Source organism: Schistocerca piceifrons, chromosome 1 (assembly GCF_021461385.2).
Source record: "Schistocerca piceifrons isolate TAMUIC-IGC-003096 chromosome 1, iqSchPice1.1, whole genome shotgun sequence".
NCBI lineage: Eukaryota > Metazoa > Arthropoda > Insecta > Orthoptera > Acrididae > Schistocerca > Schistocerca piceifrons.
In genome coordinates, this window is record NC_060138.1 from 1,058,312,187 (window position 1) to 1,058,332,377 (window position 20,191).

General features: G+C 40.9%; 1 protein-coding gene and 1 non-coding gene across 2 annotated transcripts in view; one reads left to right on the forward strand and one right to left on the reverse strand.

The window, feature by feature from the left end:
* Window positions 1-20,191, reverse strand: part of LOC124796726 — a 1,132,495-nt gene that overhangs the window by 30,153 nt on the left and 1,082,151 nt on the right. The gene's annotated exons all lie outside the window — the stretch shown is intronic.
* On the forward strand, window positions 15,314-15,396 carry Trnal-uaa. The gene has a single exon. It is a non-coding gene; the product is annotated as a tRNA-Leu (tRNA).

Here is a 20,191-nt window from a genome sequence, read left to right on the forward strand (position 1 = left end):
CAAACTGATCTTCCCCAAGGTCAGTTTCTACCAATTTTTCCATTCGTCTGTAAAGAATTCGCATTAGCATTTTGCAGCTGTGACTTATTAAACTGATAGTTCGGTAATTTTCACATCTGTCAACACCTACTTTCTTTTGAATTGGAATTATTATATTCTTCTTGAAATCTGAGGGTATTTCGACTGTCTCATATATCTTGCTCACCAGATGGTAGAGTTTTGTCAGGACTGGCTCTCCCAAGGCCATCAGTAGTTCTAATGGAATGTTGTCTACTCCCGGGGCCTTGTTTCGACTCAGGTCTTTCAGTGATCTGTCGAACTCTTCACGCAGTACCATATCTCCCATTTCGTCTTCATCTACATCCTCTTCCATTTCCATAATATTGTCCTCAAGAACATTGTCCCTGTATAGACCTTCTATATACTCCTTCCGCCTTTCTGCTTTCCCTCCTTTGCTTGGAACTGGGTTTCCATCTGAGCTCTTGATATTCATGCAAGTGGTTCTCTTTTCTCCAAAGGTCTCTTTAATTTTCCTGTAGGCAGTATCTATCTTATCCCTAGTGAGATAAGCCTCTACATCCTTACAATTGTCCTCTAGCCATCCGTGCTTAGCCATTTTGCACTTCCTGTCGATCTCATTTTTGAGACGTTTGTATTCCTTTTTGCCTGCTTCATTTACTGCATTTTTGTATTTTCTTCTTTCATCAATTAAATTCAGTATTCTTTCTGTTACCCATAGATTTCTACTAGCCCTCGTCTTTTTACCTAATTGATCCTCTGCTGCTTTCACTATTTCATCCCTCAAAGCTGCCCATTCTTCTTCTACTGTATTTCTTTCCCCATTCCTGTCAATTATTCCTTTATGCTCTCCCTGAAACTCTGTACAACCTCTGTTTCTTTCAGTTTATCCAGGTCCCATCTCCTTAAATTCCCACCTTTTTGCAGTTTCTTCAGTTTTAATCTACAGTTGATAACCAATAGATTCTGGTCAGAGTCCACATCTGCCCCTGGAAATGTCTTACAATTTAAAACCTGGTTCCTAAATCTCTGTCTTACCATTATATAATCTATCTGAAACCTTCTAGTATCTCCAGGGTTCTTCCACGTATACAATCTTCTTTCATGATTTTTGAACCAAGTGTTAGCTATGATTAAGTTTTGCTCTGTGCAAAATTCTACCAGGCGGCTTCCTCTTTCATTTCTTAGCCCCAATCCATATTCACCTACTACGTTTACTTCTCTTCCTTTTCCTACTGTGGAATTCCAGTCACCCATGACTATTAAATTTTCGTCTCCCTTCACTATCTGAATAATTTCTTTTATCTCATCATACATTTCATCAATTTCTTCATCATGTGCAGAGCTAGTTGGCATATAAACTTGTGCTACTGTAGTAGGTGTGGGCTTCGTGTCTATCTTGGCCACAGTAACGTGTTCACTATGCTGTTTGTAGTAGCTTACCAGCACTCCTATTTTCCTATTCATTATTAAAGCTACTCCTGCATTACCCCTATTTGATTTTGTATTTATAACCCTGTATTCACCTGACCAAAAGTCTTGTTCCTCTTGCCACTGAACTTCACTAATTCCCACTATATCTAACTTTAACCTATCCATTTCCCTTTTTAAATTTTCTAACCTACCTGCTCGATTAAGGGATCTGACATTCCACGCTCCAATACTTAGAACGCCAGTTTTCTTTCTCCTGATAACGACGTCCTCCTGAGTAGTCCCCGCCCGGAGATCCGAATGGAGGACTATTTTACCTCCGGAATATTTTACCCAAGAGGACTCCATCATCATTTAATCACCCAGTAGCTTATGTAAGTGAATAATGAACTATTTGCTAACCATTACATTTGTTGAATACATTCTTGGAAAGAATTTTGTGAGACTGAATCATAAGCATTGTTTAAACCCTTTTCTTTTTTATATATGGTGTAAATACCATTCCTTAAAACTACCTTTGTCAGATAAGTAATTTCAGTTTAAATGCTAGTTTGTGTTACACATTGGGAACACAGTGTACTCACAATACCCAAAACCAATCTTTTTTTACAGTATTATTATGGCTTGCCTAATCATTTTACTTGCTCCATGTCATAATATTACACTCCAATTTGATGTACTGCACATTGCAACCAACCATCACAATTTATTGCCACACATAAAAACATAAAAAATAACTTTCCTTGGGCAGGTCATTACCTTACGTTCCAATCATACGTTTTACTTTTGTTTGCAATGATTCCTTCAAAATCCTGAAATGTAATGCTGCCATAGAAGTGGTAACACTAGATCATCAGTCACTTGCACACAGTGGCTTCTTCTAAGTTCCCACTGAGTGAGGCCGTCCTCATTTAGGTTTTCCATGATTTCCCTAAATCACTCCAGGCAAATGCTGGGATGGTTCCTTTGAAAGGGCACGGTTGACTTCCTTCCCTAATCCGATGAGACCAATGACCTCGCTGTCTGGTCTCTTCCCCCAAACAACCACAACCCTCTAAGTTCCACAAGTATTCTCTCCAGTGCCCCGACACTGATATTTTCCACTAACTTGGGTGATATTTGTGTTAGATATATAGTAACTGGTATTATTTATTGAGGCGACATACATCTTCAGCAAGGCAGTTTACCATTCCCGAATTGTGTCAGATTGTTTTTCCGAGGAACGGTTCACGGCCGGCATAAATCTGCCTGTGTAGCCTTCCACATCGTTGGTGTAGACTTCCGCATTGCTGACCTCGCTTCTGTTGAGCACCTCTGGGATACCACTGACATGGTTGTGCATGTGGGCACTGCACTGGCCAGTCATGGGTGATGGCTGAGTGGTCTTCAGGATAGCTCTTCAACGTTTTAGATTAGTCATACCACATCGCGTCACGTCATTGGGGCGGAACCGGGGATAACATGCTACTAAATATGTGTCTCGAAGTGCTTTGATAACTATCTGCAATTCTTGAAAGCTACTTTTGAATACTGTTTTGTAACTGGTGTACCACTGTGAAAAGTTACCGAAAATACCGCTCTGAGGCTGTCTATCAGGCCTGACTTTAAATCACACAAGCAGCCAAATTCACCCGCTCTTTGGAAGAAACAGTGCATTGAATGTTGATACGGCACCCTCCTGTGATTACTTACATATCTAAATACTTCCGTATCTGTCAATTTACCCAACTGTTGCGTATTTAAGTAAGAAAATCTCCTCTACAAAAGACGATAATAAGAACTGGAGATAACTAAGACAAAAATTAATTTGTTTTTATTTTAGTTCTAGTGGATCAGGCGATAATCTCTGCCCACATCCAGTAATCAATCTGTTAACTACACAATACCATTAAATGAACGACGAAATACTACTGCATATGCAGAATAACTATAATAGTAGTTACATTTTTTTTAAGAAAAAGAAAATGCACCAAAGCCCAGCAGATGTAAGTACAGCTTATAATGGGTGGCTCAACTGCTACGAACATTGGTTAACAACAGGTGGTCACCCTGTTGCCAGTCAAAATAGGCACTTCTGTCACAGCATAGGTGTGGAGCGTTGTTACTTAATAAATAGTAGCCAACGTAATGTCATATGTGAGTGATGCGCTTTGTCGCTGTTATAACTTTTTTATTTAACGAGTGTGAATAACTGGTGTACGTTTGATAGTGCTTCGACACACAAATTTTTAAAAGTGTGGTATTAGCGTTGTAATAGGAACATCTCTTGGATACAGTGTCTGTGAACAAAATGAAATGAGGATTAGAAGAAGTCACAGGTATGATTTGTAAATTACTAAATTTGGAGGTTGATCTTAAGGTGTACTACGGCTATGGCTGCACGATGCTCGAAGCCTGTCACTCTCCGAACAAGGCTCTAACGAAAAATGCCCCGCACTTGAGAAAACACACTCAAGGAAAGCTGCGCATATTCCGTGTTTTCAAGAGCTCATAATCATTTGGAGCAACCAGTGAATGGATCTAACCAGGAGCCCCGTAACTCGATAGCAATGTACTGAAACTAGATACGTAATTATTCTAGAAATTTGTGAGGCCAGTATTGAAATACCGCACCTGCAAGTAACATCGAACAATGCAACAGCACAACAGTTGTTTCTCAGTCATAATTGTAGCTGCCACAATGTGATACTATTCAATTCACAGAATATACTTTCGTGGACCGGACTGAACCATACTGTAAAATGAAGATTTTTAAAAAAATTATAGAAAGCCATGAAGCAGGCAACAATATTCTTCCCCTCTCAACATGTACAGTACTGACAGGTAAAATGGAGTAGTTTTGAAACCTGGTTAGCCTACAAAATCGGTAGGCACTATTGCCGAATAACGGTACTAACTTTGACCTGCAGGGGGTCGTTATCAAGTGTTGTATGGGGTAGCGAGATCCTTTTGTTCTGAATAAGTAGTGATTTCAGGCGTGGTGGTTAGGTTAGGAGTTAATAACTTAACATAAATTTGTTTGTGAATCGATCTGCAATCATGATTGTTGTCGGCGAATCTAGATGGTTGTTGGGTTGAGACCTGCACAGCGAAAATTAATCTACACATTCCACTCTATATCATACTCTGGCGAATTATATTTCGTTGTGCCACCGGCTGTCTTCATACAGGCACCGGCTAAAATTTTAGCAAAAGTCAGAAAGCGATTACAAAGCAAAGGCTGTAGACAAGAAGTGTAAATATTACTTGAAACCACAAAACAGTTGTATTTAAATTTAATCAATTCATAAAAACTAGAACACTCCGAAATATTTTTCCTTCTCTTTTATCACGTACTTCGCTATATTTTACATCAGTTTGATGCTTGTTAAACGTTCTGGATATAAAGTTTAGACTATTAATATACAATAGTTTGATTATGATACGCCTTAGAATGTTTTCACAGCAAGTGCCTCCACATATTAATTGCACTGAGCAATATGTATGTCAACGTCTAAATTTTAATCTAACTTTCAAGGTATTAACGTCTGTAACGGAGGCTACACTTGTGGTCGCGAGAGTATTACCATTTAACTAGTAGTTATCGTACCGGGTAAGCCCACACTCATGAATAAAAAAAAAGCGTAGAACGTCAGCTAGTTGTCTGTAGCGTATATGAACCCATTACATGCTCAATATTATTGACAACACAATAATATTGTGTCAATATATTTGCACGGATGTGCGACGTCAAGAATGGCACAATAATATCGCGCGTAATTTACGTCTGCGGGGGGAGGGAGAGGGTCAGAACGCTGCTTATCTGCACCAGACTCAATGTGCAAAACGCAGAAAAACAGTCAAAAATATGTTTGAAAATGCGTTAGCTAACTGTTCCTCGGCACTAAAACACACCCGTGGATTTTTAGCGCACTTTGTAACCATTTTTCAAACGAAATTTACCAGACTGGCAGATATTGCTGCACTATGATAGAACGTAGCACAATGTTCGTTCAGCTGTCACGTCTGACGTAACTCACTGGCGCATTACGCACCGCATTCAGTGGGAAAACACCTTTACTATTTTTGCCATTATCCAGGGAACGACGCACTACACCGGGCGCAATACGTCCTACGGGGCGCAAAATTCCTACTCTTGGGAAATCCCGGCATATGTTGCGATGGAATTGCTCGTTTTGCAAAACAAAAGCAGAAATCGTGCAGAACAAGCGTGAAAGATCTGAAAAGCTTCCAGTTAGCATTTCAGTGGGCCAGGGGCTCATTTAAAAATGTTTCAAATGGCTCTGAGCACTATGGGACTTAAATTCTGAGGTCATCAGTCCCCTAGAACTTAGAACTACTTAAACCTAACGACATCACACACACCCATGCCCGAGGCAGGATTCGAACCTGCGAACGTAGCGGTCGCGCGGTTCCGGTTCCAGACTGTAGCGCCTAGAACCGCTCGGCCATCCCGGCCGGCGGGGCTCATTTAGGACGGCATAGATTTGTAATTCACAACAACTAATTACAAAAAAAAGTGATCTGCATAATGTATCTTGCACATGCGCAGAATTCTATGTATGTGTCTACTGTAACGATTGTTGCCAGCGAGATAAAGTAAGTGTTCAACGAAAACTGATTGAATGCTTATATGACCATTATGTCTCTGCTGTGACGACTGTTGAAGGAAAATAAACATGTTACTCGCTGGACGTCTGAAGTAATCTCATATGTAAACTACGTAGTTTAGCGCCCGCTACGTCGCTCGCTTAGACTGCGTAGATTTTTTAAATCGAATTTTTAAGTTGTTCAGAAATTGCAACACCCTCTAAACTTTTCATGCCAATTAAGGCCATAGAAGCATGTTTGTTTCCGAATGTATCGGTACTTCTGACCAGATAGCGATTCTGTAGATAGAGTCCAAGGTTTTTGTTAATCGTGCCCTTTGCGTTCTTGTATTGATATTTCCGTAGAAACTTTAATCTCCCAACACATTTCTTTATATCTAACCGAGAACAGAAGTACCAGTTTTAATAGATTTAGCTTCGAAAATTTTTCAATGTAGCTAAATATTTTCTTAAGGATTGTTATCATCTATTTCTCCCCCTTGGGAGATGAATTCCCAAAAACACTGAAATACGTATTTTTTATTTCTAACTCATGAAGCATGGGTGGGGGGCTTGCATGCCTCATCGATACAGATAGCCGTACCGTAGGTGTAACCACAACGGAGACAAACGTGTGGTTCCTGAAGAGGGGCAGCAGCCTTTTCAGTAGCTCTAGGGGCAGCAGTCTGGATAATTGACTGATCTGGCCCTGTAACATTAGCAAAAACGGCCTTGCTGTGTGGGTACTGCGAACGGCTGAAAGCAAGGGGGAACTACAGTCGTAATTTTCACTGAGGGCATGCAGCTTTACTGTATGGTTAAATGATGATGGCGTCCTCTTGGGTAAAATATTCCGGAGGTAAAATAGTCGCCCATTCGGATCTCCAGGCGAGGACTACTCAGGAGGGCGTCGTTATCAGGAGAAAGAAAACTGGCGTTCTAAGTATTGGAGCGTGGAATGTCAGATCCCTTAATGGGGCAGGTAGGTTAGAAAATTTAAAAAGGGAAATGGATAGGTTAAAGTTAGATACAGTGGGAATTAGTGAAGTTCGGTGGCAAGAGGAACAAGATTTCTGGTCAGGTGAATATAGGTTATAAATACAAAATCAAATAGGGGTAATGCAGGAGTAGGTTTAATAATCAATAAAAAAAAAAGAAGTGCAGGTAAGCTACTACGAACAGCATGGTGAACGCATTATTATAGCCAAGATAGACACGAAGCCGACGCCTACCACAGTAGTACAAGTTTATATGCCAACTAGCTCCGCAGATGACGAAGAGATTGATTAAATGTATAATGAAATAAAAGAAATTATTCAGATAGTGAAGGGAGACGAAAATTTAATAGTCATGGATGACTGGAATTCGAAGGAAGAGACGGAAAAGTAGTAGGTGAATATGGAATGGGGGTAAGGAATGAAAGAGGAAGTTGCCTGGTAGAATTTTGCACAGAGCATAACTTAATCTTAGTTAACACTTGGTTCAAGAATCATGAAATTGTATACATGGGAGGGTCCTGGCGACACTGGAAGGTTTCGGGTTATATAATGGTAAGACAGAGATTCAGGAACCTGGTTTTAAATAATAAGACATATCCACGGGCAGATGTGGACTCTGACCACAATCTATTGGTTATGAACTGTAAATTAAAAATGAAGAAACCGCAAAAAGGTGAGAATTTAAGGAGATGGGACCTGGATTAACTGAAAGAACCAGAGGTTGTAGGTGTAGACAGGACACAACAAACTTTCAATAGGAAATTGAAAAAGAATGTAGGAAAGTCATCGAAAAGGAAGAAAGTTTTGTTGTTAGGCAGTTCTCATGCCAGAGGTGTAGGCCAACTTCTGCAGGAGGAATTAGGACCAGAATACCAGGTCACAAATTTTTTCAAACCAAGTGCTAGTCTGGATCAGGTGACAGAGGATTTAGGTTCACTCTGTAAAGGATTTACCAGGGAAGACATCGTGGTTATTGTGGGAGGGCCAGGGAACAGCATCGACAGAGATCCTGGGTACAGTATAGAGTGTGACCTGGTAAAGATTGCGTCGGCATCGAGACACACCAATGTTGAATTTGTATCTGTCCTGAGACGCCATGACCGGCCTCATTTGAACTCTTCTGTTGGGAGAGTTAATTTGGAGTTGGAACGGCTGCTTGGGTTGGGTGCGGGGGCTCATATTGGTGTGGTTCCTGTTGATTATCTCAGTAGGTGGGACTATACCAGGCACGGCCTACATCTCAACAGGAAAGGGAAGGGGAAACTGGCTGGGGTAATAGCAGGAAATTTAAGGGGGGGAGGCACTGCCATGAATGGTAAAATACCAGTGGTTACAGGTGTTGGAGCAGCACCTTTTTTAGGATAGGTAAGACAGAAAGATGTCAAGTTCTACGAGAGATCAGGATTGAAACAAATCTTCAGTTCACGAAAGAAATTAAACAGCACAATTCTAGCACATTGGATCACCAATCACAGCTATCAATTATAAATTTTCACCAATCACCAGAAATTTTATCTCCACCAAGTTGTATCTCAGTCCTAGGTAACTGCAGTGATGAATTAAAGTCACCCAACCCAGTTGACATAATCTGCCTCTCTGAACACCATGTGACCACTGGTATAGGAACTAGGCCTAAGCACAATGAGAAACTCAGACAGGAGAGTACTGCAAATGTTAGAATAAGGAAAGGTTCTCATAAAAGTATAATTAAAAATAATGTAAGTATATTTCATCAAAATATTGGGAGTTTAAAGAATAAAGTAGGTGAGCTTCTGGTTTGTTTAGAAGATTTAGAAGCTGAGAATGAAATACACTCCTGGAAATTGAAATAAGAACACCGTGAATTCATTGTCCCAGGAAGGGGAAACTTTATTGACACATTCCTGGGGTCAGATACATCACATGATCACACTGACAGAACCACAGGCACATAGACACAGGCAACAGAGCATGCACAATGTCGGCACTAGTACAGTGTATATCCACCTTTCGCAGCAATGCAGGCTGCTATTCTCCCATGGAGACAATCGTAGAGATGCTGGATGTAGTCCTGTGGAACGGCTTGCCATGCCATTTCCACCTGGCGCCTCAGTTGGACCAGCGTTCGTGCTGGACGTGCAGACCACGTGAGACGACGCTTCATCCAGTCCCAAACATGCTCAATGGGGGACAGATCCGGAGATCTTGCTGGCCAGGGTAGTTGACTTACACCTTCTAGAGCACGTTGGGTGGCACGGGATACATGCGGACGTGCATTGTCCTGTTGGAACAGCAAGTTCCCTTGCCGGTCTAGGAATGGTAGAACGATGGGTTCGATGACGGTTTGGATGTACTGTGCACTATTCAGTGTCCCCTCGACGATCACCAGTGGTGTACGGCCAGTGTAGGAGATCGCTCCCCACACCATGATGCCGGGTGTTGGCCCTGTGTGCCTCGGTCGTATGCAGTCCTGATTGTGGCGCTCACCTGCACGGCGCCAAACACGCATACGACCATCATTGGCACCAAGGCAGAAGCGACTCTCATCGCTGAAGACGACACGTCTCCATTCGTCCCTCCATTCACGCCTGTCGCGACACCACTGGAGGCGGGCTGCACGATGTTGGGGCGTGAGCGGAAGACGACCTAACGGTGTACGGGACCGTAGCCCAGCTTCATGGAGACGGTTGCGAATGGTCCTCGCCGATACCCCAGGAGCAACAGTGTCCCTAATTTGCTGGGAAGTGGCGGTGCGGTCCCCTACAGCACTGCGTAGGATCCTACGGTCTTGGCGTGCATCCGTGCGTCGCTGCGGTCCGGTCCCAGGTCGGCGGGCACGTGCACCTTCCGCCGACCACTGGCGACAACATCGATGTACTGTGGAGACCTCACGCCCCACGTGTTGAGCAATTCGGCGGTACGTCCACCCGGCCTCCCGCATGCCCACTATACACCCTCGCTCAAAGTCCGTCAACTGCACATACGGTTCACGTCCACGCTGTCGCGGCATGCTACCAGTGTTAAAGACTGCGATGGAGCTCCGTATGCCACGGCAACTGGCTGACACTGACGGCGGCGGTGCACAAATGCTGCGCAGCTAGCGCCATTCGACGGCCAACACCGCGGTTGCTGGTGTGTCCGCTGTGCCGTGCGTGTGATCATTGCTTGTACAGCCTTCTCGCAGTGTCCAGAGCAAGTATGGTGGGTCTGACACACCGGTGTCAATGTGTTCTTTCTTCCATTTCCAGGAGTGTATATTAATGACTTGCCATTCTATATTCATGAAGAGGCAAAGTTAGTTCTCTTTGCTGATGATACAAGTATAGTAATCACACCTGAGAAACAAGAATTAACTGATGAAATTGTCAATACTGTCTTTCAGAAAATTACTAAGTGGTTCCTTGTAAACGGACTCTCACTGAATTTTGATAAGACACAGTACATACAGTTCCGTACAGGGAATGGTATGACGCCATTAATAAATATAGACCTTAATCAGAAGCATATAGCTAAGGTAGAATATTCCAAATTTTTAGGTGTGTCCATTGATGAGAGATTAAATTGGAAGAAACACATTGATGATCTGCTGAAACGTTTGAGTTCAGCTACTTATGCAATAAGGTTCATTGCAAATTTTGGTGATAAACATCTTAGTAAATTAGCTTACTACGCCTATTTTCAGTCATTGCTTTCATATGGCATCATATTTTGGGGGAATTCATCACTGAGGAATAAAGTATTTATTGCACAAAAGCGTGTAATCAGAATAATAGCTGGAGTCCACCCAAGATCATCCTGCAGACATTTATTTAAGGATCTAGGGATATTCACAGTAGCTTCTCAGTATATATACTCTCTTATGAAATTTGTTATTAACAACCTAACCCAATTCAAAAGTAATAGCAGTGTGCATAACTACAATACTAAGAGAAAGGACGATTTTCACTATTCAAGATTAAATCTAACTTTGGCACAGAAAGGGGTGAATTATACTGGCACTAAAGTCTTTGGTCACTTACCAAATAGTATCAAAAGTCTGACAGATAACCAACAAGTATTTAAGAAGAAATTAAAAGAATTTCTGAATGACAACTCCTTCTACTCCATAGAGGAATTTTTAGATATAAATTAAGAAAAAAAATATTAAAAAATAAAAAAAACACAAAAAAATAAAGTTGTTATATTAACTTAAGTATGTTGTTAAATTAACCTAATTATGTCACGTATTGGAAAATTCGACTCGTTCCACATCATTACGAAATATCGTATTCATGATCCATGGAACTAGTATTAATCTAATCTAATCTAATCTAATCTAGAGTTTCAGGCAGAGCATTAGGGAACGATTGACGAGATCAGGGGAAGGAAATACATCAGAAGAAGAATGGGCAGCTCTGAGAGATTAAATAGTGAAGGCAGCAGAGGATCAAGTAGGTAAAAAGACAAGGGCTAGTAGAAATCCTTGGATAACAGAAGAAATATTGCATTTAATTGATGAAAGGGGAAAATATAAAAATGCAGTAAATGAAGCAGGCAAAAAGGAATACAAAGTCTCAAAAATGAAATCGACAGGAAGTGCAAAATGGCTAAGCAGGGATGGCTAGAGGACAAATGTAAGGATGTAGAGGCATATATCACTTGAGGTAAGATAGATACTGCCTACAGGAAAATTAAATAGACCTTTGGAGAAAAGAGAACCACTTGTATGAATATCAAGAGCTCAGATGGAAACCCTGCCCTAAACAAAGAAGAGAAAACAGAGAGGTGGAAGGAGTATATAGAGGGTCTATACAACGCCAATGTACTTGATGACAATATTATGGAAATGAAAGAGGACATAGATGAAGATGAAATGGGAGCTATGATACTGCGTGAAGAGTTTGACAGAGCACTGAAAGACCTAAGTCGAAACAAGGCCCTGGGAGTAGACAACATTCCATTAGAACTACTGATGGCCTTGGGAGAGCCAGCCCTGACAAAACTCTACCATCTGGTGAGCAAGATGTATGGGACAGATCAAATACCCTCAGACTTCAAGAAGAATATAATAATTCCAATCCCAAAGAAGGGAGGTGTTGACACATGTGAAATCTGCCGAACTATCAGTTTAATGAGTCACGGCTGCAAAATACTAACACGAATTCTTTACAGATGAATGGACAAACTGGTAGAAGCCAACGTCGGGGAAGATCAGTTTGGATTCTGAAGAAATGTTGGATCACCTGAGGCAATACTGACCCTATGACTTCTCATAGAAGAAAAGTTAAGGAAAGGCAAACCTACGTTTCTAGCACTTGTGGACTCAGAGAAAGCTTTTGACTATGTTGACTGGAATACTCTCTTTCAAATTCTGAAGGTGGCAGGGGAGTAGGTATTAAAATCCACGGAGAAGAAATAAAAACTTAGAGGTTCGTCGATGACATTGTAATTCTATCAGAGACAGCAAAGGACCTGGAAGGGAAGTTGAACGGAATGGACAGTGTCTTGAAAGAAGGATATAAGATGAACATCAATAAAAGTAAAATGAGGATAGTGGAATGTAGTCTAATTAAATCAGGTGAAGCTGAGGGAATTGGATTAGGAAATGAGACACTTAAAGTAGTAAAGGAGTTTTACTATTTGGGGAGCAAAATAACTGATGATGGTCGAAGTAGAGAGGAATTAAAATGTAGATTGGCAATGGCAAGGAAAGCGTTTCTGAAGAAGAGAAATTTGTTAACATCGAGTACGGTATTGATTTAAGTGTCAGGAAGTCATTTCTGAAAGTATTTGTATGCAGTCTAGCCATGTATGGAAGTGAAACATGGACGATAAATAGCTTAGACAATAAGAGAATAGAAGCTTTCGAAATGCGGTGCTGCAGAAGAATGCTAAAGATTAGATGGGTAGATAATGTAACTAATGAGGAGGTACTGAATAGAATTGGGGAGAGGAGGAGTTTGTGGCACAACTTGACTAGAAGAAGGGATCGGTTGGTAGGACATGTTCTGAGGCATCAAGGGATCACCAATTTAGTATTGGAGGGCAGTGTGGGGGGTAAAAATCTTAGAGGGAGACCAAGAGATGAATACACTAAACAAATTCAGAATGATGTCAGTAGCTACTGGGAGATGAAGCTTGCACAGGATAGAGTGGCATGGAGAGCTGCATCAAACCAGTCTCTGGACTGAAGACCACAACAACAACAAAAACAACAACAACTCAGAAGTCAAATACCAATTTTCATAGATGTGGTTTCAAAAATGCTTTAGTAATTCTTTAATGAATTAGTTTCAAAAAAACTTCCAACTGTTTTACCCCCTTAGTGGTTGACTTTCCAAAAATGCTGAACATGTATTTTTTTTATTTCCGAATGTTAGTTTTCGTACTTCTAGCTTCAAAATTTACTTAATAGCGACATACTTTCATTAAGCCCTTCATCCCCTATTTCACCCCCTTAGGAGTGGAATTTCGAGCAGTCACTTCTTAAATGGCGCTTGCAGTGTAGATATACACCCCCTCCAAATTTCAAGTTTCTATCCTTAGCGGATTGGGGTGGGGGGATATTTGAGTCAGTGAGTGTGGCCCCATTTCACCCCCTTAGGGGCTGAATTTCCAAAACCAGTGAAACGTATTTTTTCATTTCAAACAGAGGAGCCAATCACCAGTTTTCAAAGATTTAACTTTAAAAATGCGTTTGCAATTAACTATTTTCATAAAACATTGCGCCCTCTATTTTACCTCCTTAAAGATTGAATTTCGAAAAACAATGACAAGCGTATGTTTTATTTCCAATAGGGTAGCCAAATAAAAGTTTTCATACTTTAAGCCTGAAAAATCCATGATGAAATATTTCCATAAAAGTTCATCCCCATAGGGGTTGAATTCCCAAAAGCGGTGAAACACGTATTGTTTTATTTCTGAGAAGCCAAATACAAATTTTCATAGTGTTAGCCTTAAAATCCCTTCATAATGACGCATTTTCATAGAATATTGCATCTGATTCTTATTTCACCCCCTAGTCAAATACAATTGTTCATAGATGTAGCTTTAAAAATATTGTTGTCATTTTTTAATAATGTTATTTAAAAATAAACTTTCACCTTTGATTTCATCCCCAGAGGCTAAATTTTCAAAAACGCTGAAACACGTATTACTTTATTTCTGGCCGAGAAACCAAATGCCAATTTTTGTAGGTCTAGCTTCAACATTGCATCAAGAACAATATATTTTCAAAGAAACCCTTATCCCCTATTTCTCCCCCTGAGGGATAGGATATCGAAAAATCTCTTCCTAAGCGACACCTATAGTAAATATCAAAACCCTTAGCAAATTTCCAGTTTCTATCCGTACTGGTTTGGGGAGGGGAATGATAATTAAGTGAACGAGTCATTCAGACAGGATATAAACAGTTCTGCATACTGTCATGTCGCAGTATCTCGCGTTTCCTAATCAATCAGGAATTTCATTTCTCAGAGTCCTGTATGGTGCTTTTATATGCATATTTCAGCTCACTTCCTGATCTTTTGTCATATAGCTTCTTTTTTTTTCAGTTCTTCACGAAAATTAGTTCGGCGCGATTGAATTTCTTTCGGTATCGGCAGGAACTGCTGTTTATTGCGCAGGAACAACCTGTTGTACCGTATATATTGAGCATCAATATTTTTAAAGTTCTGCTGTCTTGTTCTATACTGTAAAAAACCGCAATACTGATATCACAGCCATTATTATTCATTAATTAATATTGAGCGTATGAGGGCCCCTTAAGTGCAGAATGACTTTTGGATATGTCGATATTGGAAGGTAATTCTGAAATGATGAACAATACATTTTAAACCAATACCCTTGAGGTATATTGTCCTCCATATCGATAGAAATTGAATATATTGTGCTATCTATAATTAGTGTCCTGTTATTACATGCTCCGACTTCACTACCGGCATTGTAAATGAGTGTAGTAGGCAAGTAATGACAATACGCGATCGCAATAATTTCAGACCCCAACGGGCAGATCGTTACTGCAGTTTTCAAAGTTTCTTCTTCTTCTTTTTCTTTTCTTTTTAATCTGTAGTTTGGTCGGCAGCAATTCCAGTTCTTATCTTCAGTAAGTTCAGTTGTGTAAGTTGTCAATTACATATCTTGTTTTATCTGCTCGACGTACTGAAGGTTGGTACTCCTCGGGCATTCATCCAAGGCATTTTTTTCTTCTGTTGATTTCACAATGAATTGCAGTGACTTTTCCGCAATATGAATATTGTAGCGCAGAACGAACGAGGTCGCTCTGTGAAGTACCATTCGAAGGCAGCCAGTATACAAGCAGCCAGGTTGGCCGAGCGGTTAAGGCGCCAGACTTAAGTTCTGGTTCCCGAGAGGGAGCGTGGGTTCGAACCCCACACCTGGCAAATATTTTTACTTCTTTGTCTGTATTTGTTTTAATGCTGTATATCATGTAAATCAATATTTGAGAACTGCAAACATAATTATAGGTCAGCTGCATCATTTGTGTGGCAGAGATTCGTGGCACGCTAAAGCATTCTGGGCAACACAGTACATATATAGTTTTGAATACGTTACGGTGGACAGACATCAGAAAAATATAGCGATTCGGCTATCTTTTTGATGTAAGTGGTTCAGTAATGAAAAACAGCGCACTGTTTCCGTATTTTATACCTCATATATATATAATATGTAATTAGTAAAATCGTTCTGTAGTCCATCTGTATCATTATTCTGTCAAATGCTATTTCAGTTTCCTGAGCATCTCCGTAGACATCTCTGCTTAGCAACGTAAACAGAGATCGCAGTTTGGTTCGCATTGTGAAATAATTTAAAAATATAGTTGTATTAGAGACAGTTACACTTTGAGCGGTGTCCATTATCGTTCATAGCCTTCTGACAAGCAATTACACAGAAGTTTCGTTTATCTGGAACCAGACTATCGGCTTTTCCGGCCGTCCTGAGCGGACGCGCTGTGGCGCTTCTGTTTGGATTTCATGACTCTGCGTAACAGTGTTGTGTAAAATTGTGATTGTGGTGATGCAGCATTTTAGTTTCCTTGCATTCGCGAACTGTTAACTGCTGACATGGCAACAATGTTTCCCAGAAAGCTTACCCTAAGATTTGGATTTGACAAAGCAACCCGTAATGTTCAGCCAAGTTCACTAGAAATTCATGACTGGATCGTTGACGTTATTGGCATTACTTCGGATCAGACGCACACTGCTTATTATGACTTGGAGCAATACTGCTTTTTTGTGAAGCTGCTTTCCCCGTTGGTGTTGGAACGGATTTTGCAGAAATTTGAAGGAAAAGCTGAATTCCGCCATCGCGATAATTCGGTGAGTACAGTTACTATTTCAAATGCTGATGTTGATTATAAACAAGTCAGAGTATTTAATTTGCCTCCTGAGGTAGAAAACTGCTACTTAAAAGACGCATTATCTAAATACGGTGACGTCAGACAAATTCGTAATGAACGATGGTCAAGTCAGCATAGATTGCAATGCTTTAGTGGCGTTCGTTCTGTCGATATGCATGTCAAACAAAACATTCCATCTCATATTTTGGTTTGTGGCTACAAAGCGCACGTTATATACAATGGACAGACTTTGACTTGTCATATATGTAATGAAAGTGGGCATCTCCGGCAGAACTGTCCAAAAAAGGTGTTTGTATTGCAGAATAATTTACAACAGCGTAAAAGGTTAACACTGGCTGATCTTGTGACTGAAAATCAGATGACGGGTGGTGAAGTTTCCAGCATTTCGGGGAATGTAGACGACAGGCCACAAAATACTCTTAAAGCATTTCCACCTTTACTCAGGAAAGACGCTGTAGACAATCCGGCTGGAAAAAGTAGTATAGCCACTAACAAAAGACGTCGAACTTGTGACGGCAGTAGCACAGATGAAGAAGATATCAACCTATCGCTGAAAGTTGTAGGTGACATTCAGAAAACAGTACTGGAAACTGTTTCAGACAATATTGTCAGCGTAGATTCGAACTCTGAGTCAAGTACATCAGTAGACAGATCGAATATGCTACCATCACCTGAACAGGTCGAAGTGACATCAGAGTCCCATTCTGTAGCGCTGGACGCGCCAGTAGATGGCAATGCGCTGCTCTTGGTGACACCACAACCCCGCGCTGCAGTACCCGTACGTCAATCAATGCAGACAGATTCACTCGCAGATGCAACTGAAAGCAAACATGACGAGGTAGCGAGTGATTGTCAACAACAGGCGACGTCACAGTCCAAATCCCAAGACGAAGAAGCGGAGTTTTACAACAATAACACACAAACAGTAAACGAAAGTGTTCATAGAAGTGATGGGGCATTGGAAGAGTGTTTGCAAACTGCTTGTGCGCCGCCTTTGGCAGACGAGATGGTGGCACACGACTGCCTCTCAGATCCACCGACACCGGTCTCGGTGGAAAACTGTTCAGGGGGTGGGCGGAGCAGACATTCGGTGAAGGCTAGTGTCAATGCACACCGCAAGAAAAGTAAAAAGAAAGGTTCTAATGCAAACCGTGACGGTGGTCTCCAGTCAGATTCTCAGGAAGTATCCGGCATGGAGTGGCATGAAATGATAGACTAGCGGGAAAAAGGTCACCCCCTATGTTACAGTCATATACGATTACCACGTTAAACATTAATAGAATACAGTCGGATGTTAAAATAGCTGCTCTGAAACAGTTTCTGTATGAGTCAGCGACGGATATTGCTCTCCTACAGGAAGTGGTATTCCCACAATTAAATTTTTCCAATTACGTTGATTTTTACAATATTTCCACTGAAACGAATGTTGGCACGGCCATTTTAGTTAGAGAAGGCATCCCCGTACATGACGTTGATAAATTAGAATGGGGGCGAGGTATTGGAATAAATGTAGCAGGAGTTACTATAGTCAATTTATATGCTCCTTCTGGCAGCAGTAATAGAGCTGCAAGAGCCACATTCTTTAATGAAAGCGTAATTTATTTACTGAGGAAAAACCCCCTCCAACTTATAATAGGGGGAGATTTTAATTGTGTATTGAGTCGAAAGGATCAAACCCCCAACTTCAATTACTCAACTGACTTGAGACGTCTTGTTGTTGATTTAAAATTAAAAGATGCGTGGGAAATAAAATACCCAACAATGGTGAACTTCACTCATATTGTTGCGAATTCCTGTAGTAGAATTGACAGAATTTACGTATCGGAAAATTTAGCAGATAAAGTACTGAAAACAGAAACTGTTCCCGTTAGTTTTTCCGATCACAGTGCGTTGCTGACCTGCGTAAATTTAACACCACAACCTACCCGAAGAGTAAGAAGCCAGTGGAATCTAAATATATCGTTATTATCAGAAGAAGACTTAGATGCCCTAACCAGAGCTTGGGAAATGTGTCTCTGTTCACTGAACAACTTTCCAAGTGTGATAGAATGGTGGACCCAACGAGCGAAACCGAAGCTAAGGAAAGTTTTAATATCTTTTAGTATAGATATGGCCAGAGAAAGGAAACAGACTGTAGAATTCTACTACAGCGTGCTCAGGGACCTCTACGATCAGACAGATGCAATTCCTACAAGATTAAAAGACATCAAGAAAATAAAAGCAAAGTTAATAAGTCTGAAACGTAAGGAACTGGAGGGACTTAAAATAAAATCCAAAGCAAAGTCAGTCCCTGAAGATGAGACTGCTGCATTGTACCACCTTGTCAGACACGCCAAAAATAGAAGAAGTTTCATGGATGAACTTCAAATAGATGATGGTACCATAATCACCACCCAGAAGGAAATAATTAAAAAGATCTCAGCGTACTATGAACGTATGTATGCGTCAGGGGAAACAAACGAAGAAGAATACGATGACCTCTTTAGGACATATCTTCCACGAATATCGCGAGATGGTGATGAGAACATTTCTTCGGACATCACCAAGGAAGATGTGTTAGAAATCGTGTGCAGCTCCCCTGCTAAAAAATCTCCAGGACCTGACGGACTGCCCATTAAATTCTATAAACGATTTTGGACCCTAATAGGAGAAAAGTTCACCGAAATTGTCAATGAAGTCTTACAAGGAAAGCCAGTGCCTGCAGAGTTCAAACAATGCAAAATCGGGTTGATCCCGAAGAACAGAGGCTGCAAAAAAATAAACAACTACGGCCGATTTCGCTTTTAAATTCAGATTATAAAATTATAGCTCGAGTAATTAACAAGCGCTTTACACCATGCACTGCTGACATCATAGGCCAACAGCAGACTTGTGCTTTTAGAAGAACGATTTTACAAGCTGCGGCTTTGTATCGCGATGTCATTGCGCTAGCGCAGGCAAGTAACATAAAATGTGGACTGCTTTTCATAGACTTCCATAAGGCATTCGATCAAATTAATCACAAATACCTGATAGAGATAATGCGCCGAATGGACTTCCTGCCAAAAACCATCGACATCATCAAGAACATGGCAATGGGTGTTACTGCACAAATCTCCGTTAACTGTCAACTGACAAAAAAAATTGAAATAAAAAGGGGTGTTACCCAAGGAAGCCCCTTATCCATGCTCCTGTTCGTTATATCGCTGGAACCTTTCTTGAGACAGCTACAGCACAGGCTGACAGGCATTACCATTCAAGGAACAAAGACCGTGGTAGGTGCTTACGCGGACGATGTAGGCGTAATCATCAGAGACCAAACAGATGTGACACAACTAGAGATGATACTTGCAAAATATTGTTCCGCATCAGGTGCGAGGGTAAATGAAAATAAAAGTAAATTCCTAAATATAAAGCGGCTTGCTAACTTACGCATTGAGTGGGCGAGCCATGTTAATGAACACAAAGCTCTTGGAATGGCATTGACAACGTCCCTTATAAAAATGATAGCAATAAATTGGCGGGAGGTGGCAAGAAAAATCAAGGGAGCTTTGATTGAAAACTGTCAACGTAGCATAGACCAGTTCCAGAGAATACTGTTTATCAACACGTATATTTTATCCAAGGCCTACTACATAGCACAGGTTCTCCCCATTCCATCAATGGTGGCGAAGACGATCATGTCCACTTTAGCAAAGTTCTTGTGGAAAGGGGAATTGTTTCGAGTGCCGGTGAAGACAGCAGTTTTGGATCCAAGCAATGGAGGAATGGGTCTAACCGACATCAAGTCTAAAGCGATGGCATTGTACGTCAAACGAACATGGAGCATAATGTGTAAT